The sequence below is a fragment of the Mauremys reevesii genome, linkage group 1, assembly GCF_016161935.1.
Source record: "Mauremys reevesii isolate NIE-2019 linkage group 1, ASM1616193v1, whole genome shotgun sequence".
NCBI classification, from domain to species: Eukaryota; Metazoa; Chordata; order Testudines; family Geoemydidae; genus Mauremys; species Mauremys reevesii.
In genome coordinates, this window is record NC_052623.1 from 5,336,614 (window position 1) to 5,356,813 (window position 20,200).

The 20,200-nt window shown below is 45.5% G+C and overlaps 2 pseudogenes; both read right to left on the reverse strand.

Moving 5' to 3' along the window:
- Positions 1 to 1,002: 1,002 nt before the first annotated feature.
- Positions 1,003 to 1,934, reverse strand: LOC120400921 (annotated as a pseudogene).
- Positions 1,935 to 12,925: 10,991 nt separating this feature from the next.
- On the reverse strand, positions 12,926 to 13,857 carry LOC120400029 (annotated as a pseudogene).
- Between the last annotated feature and the right edge of the window lie 6,343 nt (positions 13,858 to 20,200).

Below are 20,200 nucleotides of genomic sequence, written 5' to 3' on the forward strand. Positions count from 1 at the left end.
AAGGCTAGAGGGGGTTCCTCTGGGCTATCTGAATCTGATTACCCTGTAAAGTATTTTCAATCCTAATTTTACAGAGATAATTTTTACCTTTCTTTCTTTAATTAAAAGCTTTCTTTTTAAGAACCTGATTAATTTTTTTCCTTGTGTTAAGATCCAAGGGGATTGGATCTGGACTCACCGGGAATTGGTGGGGGAAAAGACGGGGGATGGTTAAATTCTCCTTGTGTTAAGATCCAAGGGGTTGGGTCGGTGTTCACCAGGAACTTGGTGAAAAAGCCTCTCAAGGCTGCCCAGGGAGGGGAAGGTTTTGGGGGGACAGAAAGTGATCCAGACACTGAAATTTCTGGATGGTGGCAGTGTTACCAGATCTAAGCTAGTAATTAAGCTTAGAAGTGTCCATGCAGGTCCCCACATCTGTACCCAAAAGTTCAGAGTGGGGGAGGAACCTTGACAAGTGTCCTTAAGTGACATCCCACAAGATGTCAAACATGTTTATAGAAGAGCTTAATAGATTTATTATTACTTTAATTTTCTTTCTTTTCTATAGGAATTAGAAACACTGCTCCTGTCATCTAATTGCCAAGTTATCTGCCAAAACACTTGAGTTTGCAAGTGCCTAAGTAACCCCGGGGATCGCAGTTAAAGTTGCCCCTCCCCACTCCAAAATCTGAAATGAAGTCCCTGCAGCAAGGCTTTGTGAGGTGGATACAATCCAGCAACAGAGGGCGGGGAGGGAGAAGAGCTAGCGAACCACGGGAAAAGATGGGACAATGAGGAGGGCATCAATGTCCAGTTAACAGCAATTAGAAAAGTGGCCATCCTATGAGTTAATGAGTTGTACACAGATCGATTTCCAAATTTGTCAGTCTGACACAGCACAGTGTGGTCAGGAAAGGATTTAATGTCACTTGTAGTGTCCAGTCAGGGAAGGGGGCCCAGCACCATGTCACCAGCCAGCTTTCTATGGAGCTTGTCTGAGAGCCAGATCACCAGGAGAAAACTTTAGGTCCCTTTATGAGAAAAGAGACGGAGCAGCCTGTCCCGGATCTGTCTGGTCCTCACTCCATAGATAATGGGGTTTAGCATGGGGGGCACCAGGATGTACATGTTGGCCATGAGAACATGGAAATACAGGGCCATATTTTGGCCAAACCGCTGAGTGAGGAAGGAGAAGAGGCTAATATGGCACAAAGGTGGGAGCTGCAGGTCGCAAATGTCTTAAGCCGGGTGTCCTTCATGGGGAGGTTGAAGATGGCCCTGAGGATCTGACTATAGGACACAGTGATAAAAAACACATCAAGACCAGTCACAAAGAATAACACAAAGAGGCCATAGTAACTAGTGACATGGATATCGGTGCAGGCCAGCTTCACCACAGCCATGTGCTCACAGTGTGTGTGGGGGATGATGTTGGTTCAGCAATATGGCAAGAAATTTGCCAGGAATGGACCAGGCAACAGGAGCATGCAGCCACGCAGCACAACAGCCAGGCTGATCTTGGCCATCATGGGGTTTGTCAGGATAGCAGAATATCTCAGGGGATCACAGATTGCAACGTAACGATCCAAAGCCATGGCTACAAAGATCCCAGACTCCATCGCTAGGAAGCAGTGAATGAAGTACATCTGAGTGAGGCAGGCACTGAAATCTATTTCCCTAGAATTGAACCAAAAGATGCTCAGTGTCTTGGGCAGGATGGATGTAGACAGGACCAGGTCGGTGACGGCCAGCATGCAGAGGAAATAGTACATGGGCTCATGGAGGCTCGGTTCTATCTTCACAATGAACAGGATTGTAAAGTTCCCCAAGATGGCTATGGTGTACATGGTGCAGAAGGGGATGGAGATCCAGACATGGGCAGCTTCCAGGCCAGGAATGCCCATCAGGATGAAGGTGGAGGGGTTGGTGAAGTCAGTTGCGTTGGAATCTGACATGGAGTAAGGGAGAAGGTGTCCAACGCTGAAGCAGATTGGTATCTAATGCATGTACCATATGTTCCCCTGACTTATTGTATGTGCCCAAGATCTAGGGTGATGTTCACCGTGAAAATTCCTGGATGGAGAGACAATTTTAATATGAGACATTACTTGCACTACTTGAGATGTTCTCATGGGTGAAGCAGATTTGTCACTCTTCACACACTGATAAATGGTGTTTTCATAATTCAGGGAAATAAATTATGAAAAACTGACCCTACTAATGCCTATTCCATATATTATGGTGCTCCATACATCAAGAATTCTTACATGTTGTGGTGTGGGAAACATTAATAGGCATCAGCAGGAAATGCAATAAAACTCAGGCTAGAGGGACTATACTGTGGAGATATTTGCATTCACCCAGTGGCTCAAAATCTGAGAGTGAAAAAAATCCAAACCTTTGCCAAGACATGCAATCTGCAACACAACAGAGGGGAAAAACAAACAAACCCTGTGCATCGATGATAGCAGGTCTATGGAAACAATTGCTCATTTACAACAAGGACAATGTTCTGATGTAAAAGTAATGGGGTGGAGAATAACCTGCTCTGACACACACTCAGCTTTGGTCACCCAGGCTCTATAAAGAACATAGCAAATAAAAACGGGGTTTCTGAGACAGGATATGAGAATGGGGGAGGTTGTCATATGTGCACAGAATGAAAAGTCTGGGAGTATTTAATTTAGAGAAGAGCCAAAGAAGGGAGCATATGATAGATGAGAGGAAAATAAAGAATGGAACTGATTACATTCAAATGGACAAACAGAGAACAGTTCCCAACCAGTCATATCTACAGGCTCTTAGTGCTTCAAAAGGGCTAATTCCCAAAAGCTGCGGCAAAACTGACGGGGAGGAAAAATATAAACAGAGAAATGAGAATAAAAATGGGGAGGTCTTTAAGAAGAGTACATTAGAGAGCTAAAAAACCTCGATTCCACAATCAAAAAGCACCCAACTTTGGCTAGAAACCCAGTTCACTGGCAAAGTGAAGGCAGCAATAATGTGGGGGGGGAAACAATATAGAACTGATGGGATGAAGGGAAAATAGATGGCAAGCAATAGATATTGGAATCATAGAATCTCAGGGTTGGAAGGGACCTCAGGAGGTCATCTAGTCCAACCCCCAAATATAATAATAATAGGAGATATACCAATCTCCTAGAACTGGAAGGGACCTCAAAAGGTCATTGAGTCCAGCCCCCTGCCTTCACTAGCAGGACCAATTTTTGCCCTAGATCCCTAAGTGGCCTCCTCAAGGATTGAACTCACAACCCTGGGTTTAGGAGGCCAATGCTCAAACCACTCATGGGAGATGATAGTAGAGTTGTTCTTGTTACTGGTTAGGCCTCAGCTCTAGTATTGTGTCTAGTTCCAGGCACCAGCATATCAAGAGAGGAGATTAAAGGGGGACATGACAGCCATCTTCAAACACTTGAAAGGGTGCCATAAAAGAGGTGGAGAAATGATCTCTCTTACCACATAGACAAGAGGCAATGGGTTCAAACTACAGCACAGCAGAGTTAGATGAAATCTCAGGGAAAACTTCCTAAGAGTCAGAACACGAGGGCAATGGAAGAGATGCCTTGGGAGGACATGGAAGCTCCTTTGCTGGAGGTCCTCCAAAGGAGGCTGGACAGTCATCTGTCCTGGATGCAACAAATCCTACATTTTGGCTGGCAGTTAGATTAGATGACCCTAGCGGTGCCTTCTCACCCCGTGGCTCTGTGATTCTATGATGTAAAATCCTACTGTAGATGAGGGTTTAGTGAAGCACAAGTTATGGAGCCCAATACAGGGGTATCTAGGTGAAATTTACTTGCCTGTGTTATACAGGAGGTCAAATGGGCCCTTCTGGCCTTAACCCTCTGAATCTATTGATAAAACAACTAGATCAAACATTTATGTTGACTCTGTCTCATAACACACACAAAGGGAACATTCAATAACATTGATAGTCTGAATATATAACACTGATAAAAGAAAATTGTTTACATAATACCTATTTTGCCTGTTGAACTCCTTGCCACAGACATTACTGGAGCAAAGAGCTTAACTGAATGGGATTCACAAGTGGATTGGCCATTGAAAGTGGTGCTGGTGGCACCACTTTTAGTTAAGGGGGCTGACACCTTCCATTAGAAGACCTCATTTTGAGTTGCATATGAGTTTGCCAAACTCTAAGCAATTCGATTGAAATTTACCGCACTGGGCAGCTGCTTATACTTTCAGACATAACGGTTCAAAAACTTCTTGAATAAAGCAAGGAGACAAGATGTCTTGCCCATGCTGACAAATTCTTAAAATTGCCAAAGTGAGGAGCACTAGCACCTCCATATTTTCCAGCAGATAAAAGTCAAATAACAGTCCCCCAATAACAGCCCGAGCCCTGTATGTCTTGATCAGGTGAGCTTCTCAGGAAGAGATGGGTACCTGTGAATTCTGAGATGGAAGTGTCTTTCCTGTGAATCCAGGTAGCCGTGTCCCACGCCTCTCTCACCGCAGCATCTGCAGCAACATCCCACACAGAGTGCCGACACAGGGGCATGCACCATTTATAATATAATATATAATATAATATAGCTCAGCCTCTAGCAGGGAAGCAGCATGAGGGCAGGGGACTGGACTCGATGACCTCTCGAGGTCCCTTCCAGTCCTAGAGTCTATGAATCTGGATGTAAACAGGCTGGAGACAAGCCTGCCTGTGCTTCTGTGCTATTTATCCAGCATTAGGAGTAATAAGTAATTAAGGGAACTTCCCAAAGGGTGATGAGAACTTTTGGGCTCTGCCCCCAGAGTCAAATTAGCTGTTCTGTGTATTTGTGTATATTTAAAATGTATAGTTAATTAGGAAGAAAACAGGGGATAATGCCTAGATCTCCATAGGGCCTAATACCCTGTAGATATCTAGGAGGGATGGGTAGATATTAGACAGACAGATCTGGAGAATGATGACTGAGGAAAGACAGAAGCACTTTCTGCAGGCACACTGAACTGTCTCTAAGGCATTAGAGATCTGTAATTCTTATTTGTAACTATCACCATATTGTGCTGCACCTTTCATTAGAGGATTTTGAGAACACCTAGCATAGGAAAGTGACTATTAACATATCCCCATTATACAAATAAGTAAACTGAGGCAAAGGGCGACATGAATTGTCCAATGTGACCCAGAGATTGAGTGTCAGAATGAGAGACAGAACCCAGGAGACCTGACTGCCCTGCCTTAACCATGGTCTCTCCTTCACACCAAGAGAACAATGGATTCCCGCTCTGGCAGGGATGGTTCATTGGCTGGGATGCAGAGGAAAGGCTGGAAGACGGAGCCTTATCCTTTGCCATCCTCTCAAGGTGAATCTGAGGTTTTCAGAACTAGTTGGAGGTTGTGAGCTCCCCACTCCTGTGAGATGTGAACTCCAGGACTCCACTTCCGCTCCCACTCAGAAACCTGCCAATGCGTCACAGTCATTGGGACCGCTTCAGGGGAACAGACTCAGGAAAAGCAACACCAACAGAATACTCTTATGGATAGAGGGCAGCTGGGGGGCCTGACCTGGGAACAGAGGCCTGGCCCTCCCCCCACCACTGCCCTGGAACAAGGTGGGCACTATAGGCAGGATAGAGACCAGATTAGAGTTTGCACTGGATTTGTTCTCTCCTTCTCAGTTCATTTCCTCCCAGTCTCTCCCAGGTGGAATTGAAATCAAATGTTCCAGGCTGAGTCAGACTTTGCAGCACTGCCCCAGCTGGAAAACGCTTGGATTCCCACAGCTGAACTCTGCCTGCTCATCTGGCTCATCAGATGTATTTCTCCAGCGTAGAGAACCTGGGTTTTTAAGCACTGGAATGAGACTCAATGAATTCTCCTGTCCAAATCAAAAGGGGGCGCCACATGCACTTGTATTAAAGTTACTAACACTCTGTAGGTGGCCAGCATGGTTTGACTTTCATCTGTAGCTAAAGTCAAAGAGGAGAGGCCAGGCCCTGATTTACATGGATTATTGTGTTGATTATTTATGATCATTATTTGTATTTTAGAAACCTGCAGTGACCCCGCTCCAGTTCAGGGCCCCTTGTGCTGGGTCCTTCACAAACACAGAAGGAGAAACAGTCCCTGCCACAAGGAGCTTATATATCAAATTCAGACAAGACACAGCTACTATGTGCAAGAGTGGGTGGACGGGAGCGGTGGAGGAGTAGCAGCACTAAAAATGAGTGGTTATGTAGGCTGCTGGGTGGGTGTGAGACAGCTGAAATGCACATCTGCTTAGGGCTGAATTCGGGGTTTGGGTTTGTTTTTTGTTTGTTTGTTTGTTTTTTTAAAGTTTCAGGCATAACAGTTTGACAATTTCTTGAATGAAGCTAAGAGAGAAGATGTCTTGCCCATGCTGAAAATTTCTTATGACAGTGAGGAGTCCTAGCACCTCCATGTTTTCCAGCAGATAACAGTCAGGTAACAGCCCCACTGTTAACAGCCAGAGCCCTCAGCAAGAGATGGGTACCTGTGAATTCTGAGGTGGAAGTGTCCTCCCTGGGAATCCCCTTCAGGTAGCCAAGTCTCACACCTCTCTCACTCCAGCATCTGCAGCAGCGTCCCACACCGAGAGCTCACACAGGTGTGTTCACCATTTATAATATAGCTCTGTGCAATCCCAGGAGAATTCACTCAGCCTCTGGCAGAGAAGCAGCATCGGGATGTAAACTGGCTGGAAACAAGCCTGCCTGCACTTCTGTGCTATTTATACAGCTTTAGGAGTAATTAAGGGATCTTCCCAAAGGGAGATGAGAACTCTTGGGCTCTCTGTTCATAGAGGAATTGGCTGCTCTGTGTATTTGTGTATATTAAAAAGTTATAGTTAATTAGCAAGAAAACTGAGGATAATGCGTAGATGTCTGTAGGGCCTGATAAACTGTAGATATCTAGGAGCGATGGGTAGATATTAGACAGACAGATCTGAAGAATGATGACTGAGGGGAGAGACAAGCACTTTCTGCAGGCACACTGAACAGTCTCTAAGACATCAGAGATCTGTAATTCTCATTAGTAACTATTATCATGTTGTGCAGCCCCTTTGATCGAAGGATTTTGAAAACACTTAGCAAAGGGAAGTGATTATGCACATACCCCTATTATACAGATAAGTAAACTGAGACACCGGGCGACATGAATTGTTCAATGTGACACAGATATTCAGTGTCAGAATGAGAGACAGAACCCAGGAGACCTGACTGCCCTGCCTTAACCATGGTCTCTCCATCACACCAAGAGGGAAATGGACTCCCGCTCTGGCAGGGATAGTTTGTTGGGTGGGATGCAGGGGAAAGGCTGGAAGAGGGAGCCTGAGCCTTCGCCATCCTTTCAATGGAAATCTGAGGTTTTCAGAACTAGCTGCAGTTTGTGAGCTCCCCACTCCTGTGAGGTGTGAACTCCAGGACTCCACTTTCGCTCCCACCCAGAAACCTGCCAACACATCACAGTCACTGGGGTAACTTCGGAGGAAGAGACTGAGTGAAAGTAGCACCAACAGAATACTCCTGTGGACAAAGGGCAGCTGGGGGCCTGACCTGGGACAGAGGCCTCCCTTTCCCCCCAAAGCTGCCCTGGAACAAGGGGGGCCCTCTAGGCAGGGTAGAGACTGGATTAGAGTTTGCATTGGATTTCTTCTCTCCTTCTCGGTTCATTTCCTCCCAGTCTCTCCCAGGGGGAATTGAAATCGAATGTTCCAGGCTGAGTCAGACTTTCCAGCACTGCCCCGGCTGGAGGGCGCTTGGATTCCCACAGCTGAACTCTCTGCCTGCTCCTCTGGCTCATCAGGGGTATTTCTCCAGTGTGGAGCACCTGGGTTTTTAAGCACTGAAATGAGACTGTATGAATTCTCCTGTCCAAGCCGAAAGGGGGTGCCACGTGCACCTGTTTTAAAGTTACTAACACTCTGTAGCTGGCCAGCATGGTTTGACTTTCGTCTGCAGCTAAAGGCAAAGAGGAGGGGCCAGGCCCTGATTTACCTGGATTATTGTGTTGATTATTTATGATCATTATTTGTATTGTGGAAGCCTCCAGAGACCACGCTCCAGCTCAGAGCCCCTTGTGCTGGGACCTTCGCAAATACAGAAGGAGAAACAGCCCCTGCCCCTAGGAGCTTATCAATCAAATTCAGACAAGACACAGCTACTGTGTGCAACAAGTCACAGTGGGTGGATGGGAGATGGGGGAGTGACAGCACTAAGAATGGGTGGTTCCATAGGCTGCTGGGTGGGTGGAGACAGCGGAAATGCACAGCCCGGCCCTGGCAGTTGGAAGAATATCCTGGGCCTTTATTAGCAGGGCAGATGTTTGAGGGAAAAAACTGGGGCTAGAGGGAATGGGCCATTGAGTAGCAGGTGCACCGGACAGACAGCTGAGAGCACTTGGCTCTCCCTTACCTTGCATATAACCAGGATAATGACAGGACATAATTTGTACAACATTTGTTGCAATTGTATAACTGTGGTAGCAACAATGATAAAACTGGTCATTATTCAATCACACAGCATCACACCCTGTTCTCGTCCCACGAGGGTGCGAGAGCTGTTAGCCAGCTAAGCAAGGGCCATTACCCAGGCTCTAGCAGGGCAAGCAGCTGGGACATTAGAGCGGCTGGAGGACGGGAAGAGCAGATAAAAACCTGCTTTAGTGCTGGGTCCCTGCTCCTCGTACAAAGACAGGAGGAGAGAGTCCTTTAAAAGTGAGCGGTGGACGTCCGTGAAGTAGACTGTTTCCTCCAACGAAGCCGCCAGCACCCTTGGTTTTGAACCTTACTTTCTGTTTGACTAAAGCATCTTCCAAAAATGCGTCCAGGTCTAGATCCACAAAGGCCCTTAGGAAAATACATTATTTAGGCACCACTGCCTTTCTCAACCCCCCAGCTCATCTGCTGTCTAACCCTGTAGGAGATTCCACCACTAGCCTTCACAATGCAACCTGAGCACTGATGCTTCCCCACAGCTAATGAGCTGCTCAGAGTCTTCGCTGAGGCCTCAATCCTGGTGGGGTTCTCCAATGTGGTGTTCCCATGGCCATCTTCCCAGCAAGCCTGATCCCTTAGGCATCCTCAGATCATGCCTCCTGGGTGGGTCCTTGCAGTTAAGGAAAGTGTGTATGTACAAGTGTCTGTGTGTGTGTGTGCGTGTCCGCCTGTGTGTGTGTGTGTTTGTGTGTGTATGTGCACCTTTGTGTGTCTGCGCGCACATGCACCTGTGTGTGTGTCCGTGTAGGTATGTGTGTGTGTGTTTGTGTGTCTGTGTGCACCTTTGCACGCACATGCATCTCTGTGTGTGTGTGTGTGTGTGCACATGTGGGTTTGTGTGTGTTTATGTTCACACGTGTCTATGTATCTGCATCTCCAGAATATCCCATAGGCCAGTGCCTTAGCGTCCTCACTTGGAATGTGGGAGACCCAGATTCAAATCCCTAATCCACTAAAAGTTTATTTGTACAAGGTGGAACAGCTCCAGCCGGAGATACTGAGAGCCCCACCTGAAATTCTCATTTGCCTGCTGCTCAGGGCGCTCACGTGGGATGTGGGAGACCTGTGTTTTAAGTCCCTACTCCAAATACAGGAGAGCAGAGATTTTGGATCTGGGTCTCCCACGTCTCTCTCAGGTCTCCCACAAGAAAATGCTAACCCGTTCTGGGCATCTCACTCTAGGAGAGGGCTCCCACGTAGAAATAGTCTCCTCTCATCAGCCAGACTCCTGGATACACACATCAATGGGAGATAGGGCCCCTAGTGAACCATGAGAAAAAACCCACCAGATGATGATTCCCTATGTACATCTCCTTGCTGAGATCTATCAGTTAGCCAGTTCTCACTCCATCTAATGAGTGCTCTAATGAAACTGTCTAGTGTAGTTTGTTAATCTGAATGTCATGTTGAACTAGGTCAAACAACTTGCAATGGTCTCAATGTGGACAAATTAGAGACAGTCACACGGAGGGCAATGAAAATGATTAGGGAGATGGGGCACATGACTTATGAGGAGAAGCTGAGGGAACTGAGGTTATTGAGACTGCAGAAAAGAAGAGTGAGGGGGAGATTTGATAGCAACTTTCAACAACCTGAAGGGGGGTTCCAAAGAGGATGGAGATAAAGGTGGAGGTTCTTTGCTCACGTGTCTAATTCTGCTCAGCCCAATTACTGAGAGGAACTATGGTTCCAAACTTCTCAGCTGGTATCAACAGCAGTTTTTTTTAAGCTTTCTCTAGGGGTTGGGTTAAAAAGGCTTGAGGGCACCTCACAGGAAGGAATTCCCAGGTGCACTTACCTGGGTTCTCAGAGATGTTTTTGCATTTGGGTGGTGGCAGCGATAACAGTTGAGGCCAGGGAATCTGTAACCTTGTGGAGTATTAAGTCAAGCCTTTAGCAGCAAGTACTTTAAAGGTCTTTTGTAACCCCCACCTTCTGCACTCGAAGTTTCAGAGTGGGGAACAGCCTAGACATCTGGCAATCAAGATGGGATGTTTTTCTCTCAAAGATCTGCTCTAGTTCAAGCAGGAAATATTCAAGGGCAACCCTATGGCCTGTGTGATGTAGGAGGTCAGAGCAGGGTCCCTCATGGCCATATAATCTAAAAAGGTATCTGGAGTCCCCTGCAAGGATAATATTGTCTGTGCCTCATTATTGGTCCTTGCCACACCCTGGGTGCCACATTTTGGGTCTGGGCAGTTTGAAAGCAATACAGGAAATTCAACACTCGATGCCTGCTACTCAGTGTGACTGTTCGCAAATGAACCAGACTCCCTGTGATTCTTTGTGGACTCCTACTGCTAAAGAGAGAGAAGAGGCCCAGGCTGAGCTGGGAGTCGAGCGGAGCCGACCAGAGCCAGAGGGGCCAGAGGATCAGACCAGGGAGGAGAGCTGTGTCATCAGGAAGGCCAAAGAAAAAATTGGAGTTGCAGCTAGCAAGGAATGTGAAGGGCAACATGAAGGGTTTCTACAGATATATTAGCAACAAGAAGGTGATCAGGGAAAGTGTGGGACCCTTACTGAATGAGGGAGGGAACATAGTGACAGATGATGTGGAAAAAGGTGAAGCACTCAATGCTTTTTTTACTTCAGCCTTCACAGACAAGGTCTGGTCTCAGACTTCTACCCTAGGCAACACAGTATGGGTAGGAGGTGAGCAACCATCCATGATGCAAGAACAGGTTGACAACTATTTAGAAAAGCTGGACATGCACATGGGGACAGATGCAATACATCCAAGGGTGCTGAAGGAGTTGGCTGATGCAATTGCAGAGCCATTGACCAATATCTATGAAAACTCATGGTGATCGCGGGAGATCCCAGATGATTTGAAAAAGGCAAATATAGTGCCCACTTTAAAAAAAGGGAAGAAGGAAAATCCAGGGAAATACAGACCTGTCAGCCTCACCTGGAAAAGTCATGGGGAAAGTCCTCAACAAATCTATTTTGATACACTTGGAAGAGAGGAAGTTAATCGGAAACAGTCAACATGGATTCACAAAGGCAAGTCAGGCCTGATCAACGTGATTGCCTACTATGATGAGATAACTAGCACTGCACATATGAGGAAAGTGGTCATTAAGTGTTGTCATAAGCAGATAGTTAAGGGTTAATGTCTCTTTTACCTGTAAAGGGTTAAGAAGCTCAGTAAACCTGGCTGACACCTGACCAGAGGACCAATAATGGGACAAGATACTTTCAAATCTTGGTGGAGGGAAGTCTTTTGTTTGTGCTCTTTGTTTTGGGGGTTGTTCGCTCTTGGGACTAAGAGGGACCAGACATCAATCCAGGCTCTCCAAATCTTTCTGAATCAGTCTCTCATGTTTCAAACTTGTAAGTAATAGCCAGGCAAGGCGTGTTAGTCTTATTTTTGTTTTCTCAACTTGTAAATGTTCCTTTTTGCTGAGAGGATTTTACCTCTGTTTGCTGTAACTTTGAACCTAAGGCTAGAGGGGGTTCCTCTGGGCTATCTGAATCTGATTACCCTGTAAAGTATTTTCAATCCTAATTTTACAGAGATAATTTTTACCTTTCTTTCTTTAATTAAAAGCTTTCTTTTTAAGAACCTGATTAATTTTTTTCCTTGTGTTAAGATCCAAGGATTGGATCTGGACTCACCGGGAATTGGTGGGGGAAAAGACGGGGGATGGTTAAATTCTCCTTGTGTTAAGATCCAAGGGGTTGGGTCGGTGTTCACCAGGAACTTGGTGAAAAAGCCTCTCAAGGCTGCCCAGGGAGGGGAAGGTTTTGGGGGGACAGAAAGTGATCCAGACACTGAAATTTCTGGATGGTGGCAGTGTTACCAGATCTAAGCTAGTAATTAAGCTTAGAAGTGTCCATGCAGGTCCCCACATCTGTACCCGAAAGTTCAGAGTGGGGGAGGAACCTTGACAAGTGTCCTTAAGTGACTTCCCACAAGATGTCAAACATGTTTATAGAAGAGCTTAATAGATTTATTATTACTTTAATTTTCTTTCTTTTCTATAGGAATTAGAAACACTGCTCCTGACATATAATTGCCAAGTTATCTGCCAAAACACTTGAGTTTGCAAGTGCCTAAGTAACCCCGGGGATCGCAGTTAAAGTTGCCCCTCCCCACTCCAAAATCTGAAATGAAGTCCCTGCAGCAAGGCTTTGTGAGGTGGATACAATCCAGCAACAGAGGGCGGGGAGGGAGAAGAGCTAGCGAACCACGGGAAAAGATGGGACAATGAGGAGGGCATCAATGTCCAGTTAACAGCAATTAGAAATGTGGCCATCCTATGAGTTAATGAGTTGTACACAGATTGATTTCCAAGTTTGTCAGTCTGACACAGCACAGTGTGGTCAGGAAAGGATTTAATGTCACTTGTAGTGTCCAGTCAGGGAATGGGGCCCAGCACCATGTCACCCGCCAGCTTTCTATGGAGCTTGTCTGAGAACCAAAGCACCAGGAGAAAACTTTAGGTCCCTTTATGAGAAAAGAGACGGAGCAGCCTGTCCCGGATCTGTCTGGTCCTCACTCCATAGATAATGGGGTTTAGCATGGGGGGCACCAGGATGTACATGTTGGCCATGAGAACATGGAAATACAGGGCCATATTTTGGCCAAACCGCTGAGTGAGGAAGGAGAAGAGGCTAATATGGCACAAAGGTGGGAGCTGCAGGTCGCAAATGTCTTAAGCCGGGTGTCCTTCATGGGGAGGTTGAAGATGGCCCTGAGGATCTGACTATAGGACACAGTGATAAAAAACACATCAAGACCAGTCACAAAGAATAACACAAAGAGGCCATAGTAACTAGTGACATGGATATCGGCGCAGGCCAGCTTCACCACAGCCATGTGCTCACAGTGTGTGTGGGGGATGATGTTGGTTCTGCAATATGGCAAGAAACTTGCCAGGAATGTACCAGGCAACAGGAGCATGCAGCCACGCAACACCACAGTCAGGCTGATCTTGGCCACCACGGGGTTTGTCAGGATGGTGGAATGTCTCAGGGGATGGCAGATGGCCACATAGCGATCCAAAGCCATGGCCACAAAGATCCCAGACTCCACCGTTAAGAAGCAGTGAATGAAGTACATCTGGGTGAGGCAGGCACTGAAATCTATTTCCCTGAAATTGAACCAAAAGATGCTCAGAGTCTTGGGCAGGATGGACGTAGACAGGACCAGGTCGGTGACGGCCAGCATGCAGAGGAAATAGTACATGGGCACATGGAGGCTCGGTTCTATCTTCACAATGAACAGGATGGTGAAGTTCCCCAAGATGGCTATGGTGTACATGGTGCAGAAGGGGATGGAGATCCAGACATGGGCCGCTTCCAGGCCAGGAATGCCCATCAGGATGAAGGTGGAGGGGTTGGTGAAGTCAGTTGCGTTGGAATCTGACATGGAGTAAGGGAGAAGGTGTCCAACACTGAAGCAGAATGGTATCTAGTGCATGTACCATACGTTCCCCTGACTTACTGTATGTGCCCAAGATCTAGGGTGATGTTCACCGTAAAAATTCCTGGATGGAGAGACAATTTTAATATGAGACATTACTTGCACTACTGGAGATGTTCTCATGGGTGAAGCAGATTTGTCGCTTTTCACACACTGATAAATGGTGTTTTCATAATTCAGGAAAATGAGTTATGAACAATTGACCCTACTAATGCCTAGTCCATATATCATAATGCTCTATGCATCAATAATTCCTACACATTGTGGTGTGGGAAACATTGACAGGCATCAGCAGGAAATGCAATGAAACCCAGGCTAAAGGGTCTATGCTGTAGGGATTTTCCCATTTCCCCAGTTCCTCAAAATCTCAGAGTGAAAATAATCCAAACCATTGTCAAGACATGCAATCTGCAACACAACAGAGGGGGGAAAAAAACAAACCCTGTGCATCGTTGATAGCAGGTCATGGAAACAATTGCTCATTTACAACAAAGACAATGTTCAGATGTCAAAGGAATGAGGTGGAGAGTAACCTGCTCTGGACACACACTCAGTTTTGGTCACCCAGGCTCTATAAAAGACCTAGCAAATAAAAAGGGGTTTCTGAGACAGGATATGAGAATGGGGGAGGTTGCCATATGTGGACAGAATGAAAAGTCTGGGGCGATTTAATTTAGAGGATTGACAACGTAAGGAACATATAATAGATGAGAGAAAAATTTAAGAATGGAACTGATTACATTCAAATGGACAGAGAACAGTTCCCAACCAGTCATATCTACTGACACTTTGTACTACGAAAGGGCTAATTCCTCAAAGCTGCAGCAAACTATCACCAAAACTGACTGGGAGGAAAAAATATAAACAGGGAAATGAGAATAAAAATGGGGAGTTCTTTAAGAAGAGTTCAGTAGATAGTTAAAAATCCTCAATTCCACAATCAAAAAGTGCCCAACTTTGGCTTGAAACCCAGTTCACTGGCAAAGTGAAGGCAGCAATAATGTGGGGGGGAAACAATATAGAACTAATGGGATGAAGGGAAAATAGATGGCAAGCAACAGATATTGGAATCACAGAATCTCAGGGTTGGAAGGGACCTCAGGACGTCATCTAGTCCAACCCCCAAATATAGTAATAATTGGAGATATACCAATCTCCTAGAGCTGGAAGGGACCTTGAAAGGTCATTGAGTCCAGCCCCCTGTCTTCACTAGCAGGACCAATTTTTGCCCCAGATCCCTAAGTAGCCCCCTCAAGGATTGAACTCACAATCCTGACTTTAGCAGGCCAACACTCAAACTACTAGGCTATCCCTCCCCCCAAGTTATAAAGTTATGAAAATTGATAAAGGATGTAAAAACATCAGCGAAATATCAAAAGAATTCCTATAAAAGGTTTAGGCCAATTCCTAGTGGGGGAAAAGAAGCTTGTTAAAGTTGCAGAAAAGGCAGATGTATTGTTCTGCATTTGGAAAGAAGTGTTATGATGTCCACATATCACATGAGGTGATGAAATACTTTCCAGTCCATTAGCAGTCAAGGAAGATGTTAAAGAGCATGTATAATGGAACCTTAGAGTAACGAACACCAGAGTTACGAACTAACCAATCAACCACACTTCTCATTTGGAAGCAGAAGCACACAATCACACAGCAGCAGAGCCCCAAAAGTAGAAGAAATTAAATACAGAACAGTTCTGTGTTAACTGTAAAGCATAAAAATGAAGGGAAAGGTTTTTAAAAAGAAAAGATTTGACAGGGTTAGGAAACAGTGGAAAAGCTAGTATGGGATTAAGTTAACAAAAAAGTCTAGGAATATAATTAATATCAGTCAACAACAGGATTTATGGAAAACCGGTCTTCTGAAATAAACCCAACCTCATCCTTTAATGAGAGTGTGTTTGGCTGATCAAGGAAGCTGCACAGATGCAATAGATTGTGATTTCTCTGAGGCATTTAATGTAATAAGGGAAAACATTCAGATGAAAATGAACATGCTGCAATATCAGTGAAGCACATCTACAGTGGATTAAATTTGGCAAATCTCAGACACCAGTTGCCTGACACCACAGTTAGATTGCTATACGTACATCTTTCAGGGGTGTGGGTTTTTTTTTTAATTGCAAAAAAACACCACAGAAATGCATTTTTGGGGTTCATTAGCAAAGGCACAACATGAAGTCACGGGAGGTGATAATATATTTGTTCTCATCACTGGTTAAGCCTCAGCTCTAGTATTGTGTCTAGTTCCAGGCACCAGCGTATCAAAAGGATGTAGGAAAATCTGAAAAGATCCAGAGATGAGAGACAAAGCTGATCCAAGGTATGGAATACAAACCATACGAAAAAAAGGCTGAAGGAACTGGGTGTGTTTAGTTTGGAAAGAGGCGATTAAAGGGGGCATGACAGCCATCTTCAAACACTTGAAAAGGTGCCATAAAAGAGGTGGAGAAATGTTCTCTCTTACCACAAAGCACAAGACAAGAGGCAATGGCTTCAAACTACAGCAGAGTTAGATGAAATTTTTCAGGGAAAACTTCCTAAGAGTCAGAACAGGAGGACAATAGAAGAGATGCCTCGGGAGGACATGGAAGCTCCTTTGCTGGAGGTTTTCCAAAGGAAGCTGGACAGTCATCTGTCCTGGATGCAACAAATCCTGCTTCTTGGCAGGCAGTTAGACTAGATGACCCTCGCGGTGCCTTCTCACCCCGTGGTTCTGTGATTCTATGATGTAAAATCCTACTGTAGAAGAGGGTTTAGTGAAGCACAAGTTATGGAGCCCAATACAGGGGGTAACTAGGTGAAATATACTTGCCTGTGTTATACAGGAGTTCAGACCGGATGATCAAATGGGCCCTTCTGGCCTTGAACCCTCTGAATCTATTGATAAAACAACTAGATCAAACATTTATGTTGACTCTGTCTCATAACACACGCAAAGGGAACATTCAATAACATTGATAGTCTGAATATATAACACTGATAAAAGAAAATTGTTTACATAATACCTATTTTGCCTGTTGAACTCCTTGCCACAGACATTACTGGAGCAAAGAGTTTAACTGAATGGGATTCACAAGTGCATTGGCCATTGAAAGTGGTGCTGGTGGCACCACTTTTAGTTAAGGGGGCTGACACCTTCCATTAGAAGACCTCATTTTGAGTTGCATATGAGTTTGCTAAACTCTAAGCGATTCGATTGAAATTTACTGCACTGGGCATCTCCTTATGGCTGAATTGTTTTTTTAAACCTTTCAGACATAACGGTTCAACAACTTCTTGAATAAAGCAAGGAGACAAGATGTATTGCCCATGCTGACAAATTCTTAAAATTGCCGCAGTGAGGAGCACTAGCACCTCCATGTTTTCCAGCAGATAAAAGTCAGGTAACAGAAACCCATTAACAGCCCAAGCCCTGGATGTCTTGATCAGGTGAGCTTCTCAGGAAGAGATGGGTACCTGTGAATTCTGAGATGGAAGTGTCTTTCCTGTGAATCCAGGTAGCCGTGTCCCACACCTCTCTCACCGCAGCATCTGCAGCAACATCCTACACAGAGTGACAACACAGGGGCATGCACCATTTATAACATAATATATAATATAATATAGCTCAGCCTCTAGCGGAGAAGCAGCATGAGGGCAGGGGACTGGACTCGATGACCTCTCGAGATCCCTTCCAGTCCTAGAGTCTATGAATCTATGAATCTGGATGTAAACAGGCTGGAGACAAGCCTGCCTGTGCTTCTGTGCTATTTATCCAGCATTAGGAGTAATAAGTAATTAAGGGAACTTCCCAAAGGGAGATGAGAACTTTTGGGCTCTGCCCCCAGAGACAAATTGGCTGCTCTGTGTATTTGTGTATATTTAAAATGTATAGTTAATTAGGAAGAAAACAGGGGATAATGCCTAGATCTCCATAGGGCCTAATACCCTGTAGATATCTAGGAGGGATGGGTAGATATTAGACAGACAGATCTGGAGAATGATGACTGAGGAAAGACAGAAGCACTTTCTGCAGGCACACTGAACTGTCTCTAAGGCATTAGAGATCTGTAATTCTTATTTGTAACTATCACCATATTGTGCTGCACCTTTCATTAGAGGATTTTGAGAACACCTAGCGTAGGAAAGTGACTATTAACATATCCCCATTATACAAATAAGTAAACTGAGGCAAAGGGCAACATGAATTGTCCAATGTGACCCAGAGATTGAGTGTCAGAATGAGAGACAGAACCCAGGAGACCTGACTGCCCTGCCTTAACCATGGTCTTTCCATCATACCAAGAGGACAATGGATTCCCGCTCTGGCAGGGATGGTTCATTGGGTGGTGTCATAAACAGATAGTTAAGGGTTAAGGTCTCTTTTACCTGTAAAGGGTTAACAAGCTCAGTAAACCTGACGGACACCTGACCAGAGGACCAATCAAGGGACAAGATAATTTCAAATCTCTGTGGAGGGAAGTCTTGGTTTGTGTTCTTTGTTTTGGGGGCTGTTCTCTCTTTGGATCTAAGAGGGGCCAGACGTACATCCAGGCTCTCCAAGCTTCCTGAAATATTTCCTTCTATTCAGTATAGTGAGTATTAGCAAGGTGGATTAGTTTTGTGATTAATTTCTGTATTTGCAAATGTGTGTTTGCTGGAGAAATATCTTTATTTCTGTTTGCTGTTACTTTTGATTATTCTGAGAAAGGGGGGGGAGTCCCTCTAGGTTTATAAGCTAGACCCTGTAATATTTTTCATCCTGGTGTTACAGAGATAGTGTTACTTTCTTTCTTTCTTTTAATAAAATCTTTCCTTTTAAGAACCTGATTGATTTCTTCCCTTGTTTGGAACCTCAGGGGAAGAGGAGGGGGGAAGGTGAATCCCTCTTTGTTTTGATTCAAGGAGTTTGAATCAAGGTGATCTCTCCCGATGGCTAAGGGAGGGGGAGGGGGAGGCGGGGGAATGGGCTATTTCCCTTTGTGTTAAGATCCAAGGACTTTGGATCGGTGTTCCCCTGGGAAAGTTTTGGCGGAACAGGGAGTGTGCTAGACACTGGAATTTCCATAATGGCAGCATTACCAGATCTAAACTAGGATTTAAGTTTAGAGGAGCCCATGCAGGTCCCCATCTTGTGGACGCTAAAGTTCCAAGTGGGGAATAAACCTATGACAGGTGGGATGCAGAGGAAAGGCTGGAAGACGGAGCCTTATCATTCGCCATCCTCTCAAAGTGAATCTGAGGTTTTCAGAACTAGTTGGAGGTTGTGAGCTCCCCACTCCTGTGAGGTGTGAACTCCAGGACTCCACTTCCGTTCTCACTCAGAAACCTGCCAACGCATCACAGTAACTGGGACCGCTTCAGGGGAACAGACTCAGGAAAAGCAACACCAACAGAATACTCTTATGGATAGAGGGCAGCTGGGGGGCCTGACCTGGGAACAGAGGCCTGGCCCTCCCCCCACCACTGCCGTGTAACATGGTGGGCACTATAGGCAGGATAGAGACCAGATTAGAGTTTGCACTGGATTTGTTCTCTCCTTCTCAGTTCATTTCCTCCCAGTCTCTCCCAGGTGGAATTGAAATCGAATGTTCCAGGCTGAGTCAGATTTCCAGCACTGCCCCAGCTGGAAAACACTTGGATTCCCACAGCTGAACTCTGCCTGCTCATCTGGCTCATCAGATGTATTTCTCCAGCGTAGAGAACCTGGGTTTTTAAGCACTGGAATGAGACTCAATGAATTCTCCTGTCCAAATCAAAAGGGGGCGCCACATGCACCTGTATTAAAGTTACTAACACTCTGTAGGTGGCCAGCATGGTTTGACTTTCATCTGTAGCTAAAGTCAAAGAGGAGAGGCCAGGCCCTGATTTACCTGGATTATTGTGTTGATTATTTATGATCATTATTTGTATTTTAGAAACCTGCAGTGACCCCGCTCCAGTTCAGGGCCCCTTGTGCTGGGCCCTTCACAAACACAGAAGGAGAAACTGCCACAAGGAGCTTATAAATCAAATTCAGACAAGACACAGCTACTATGTGCAACAGTGGGTGGACGGGAGCGGTGGAGGAGTAGCAGCACTAAAAATGAGTGGTTATGTAGGCTGCTGGGTGGGTGTGAGACAGCTGAAAAGCACTGACCTGCCCTGGCCATTAGAAGAATGTCCTGGGCCTTTGAGAGCAGAGCGCCTGTTTTGAGGAACTAGCTTGGGGCTAGCGAGAATGGGCCATTGAGTAGCAGGTGCACCAGACACACAGCTGGGAGCACGTGGCTCTCCCTTACCTTGTGTAACTCTGCTTTAGTTCTAATCA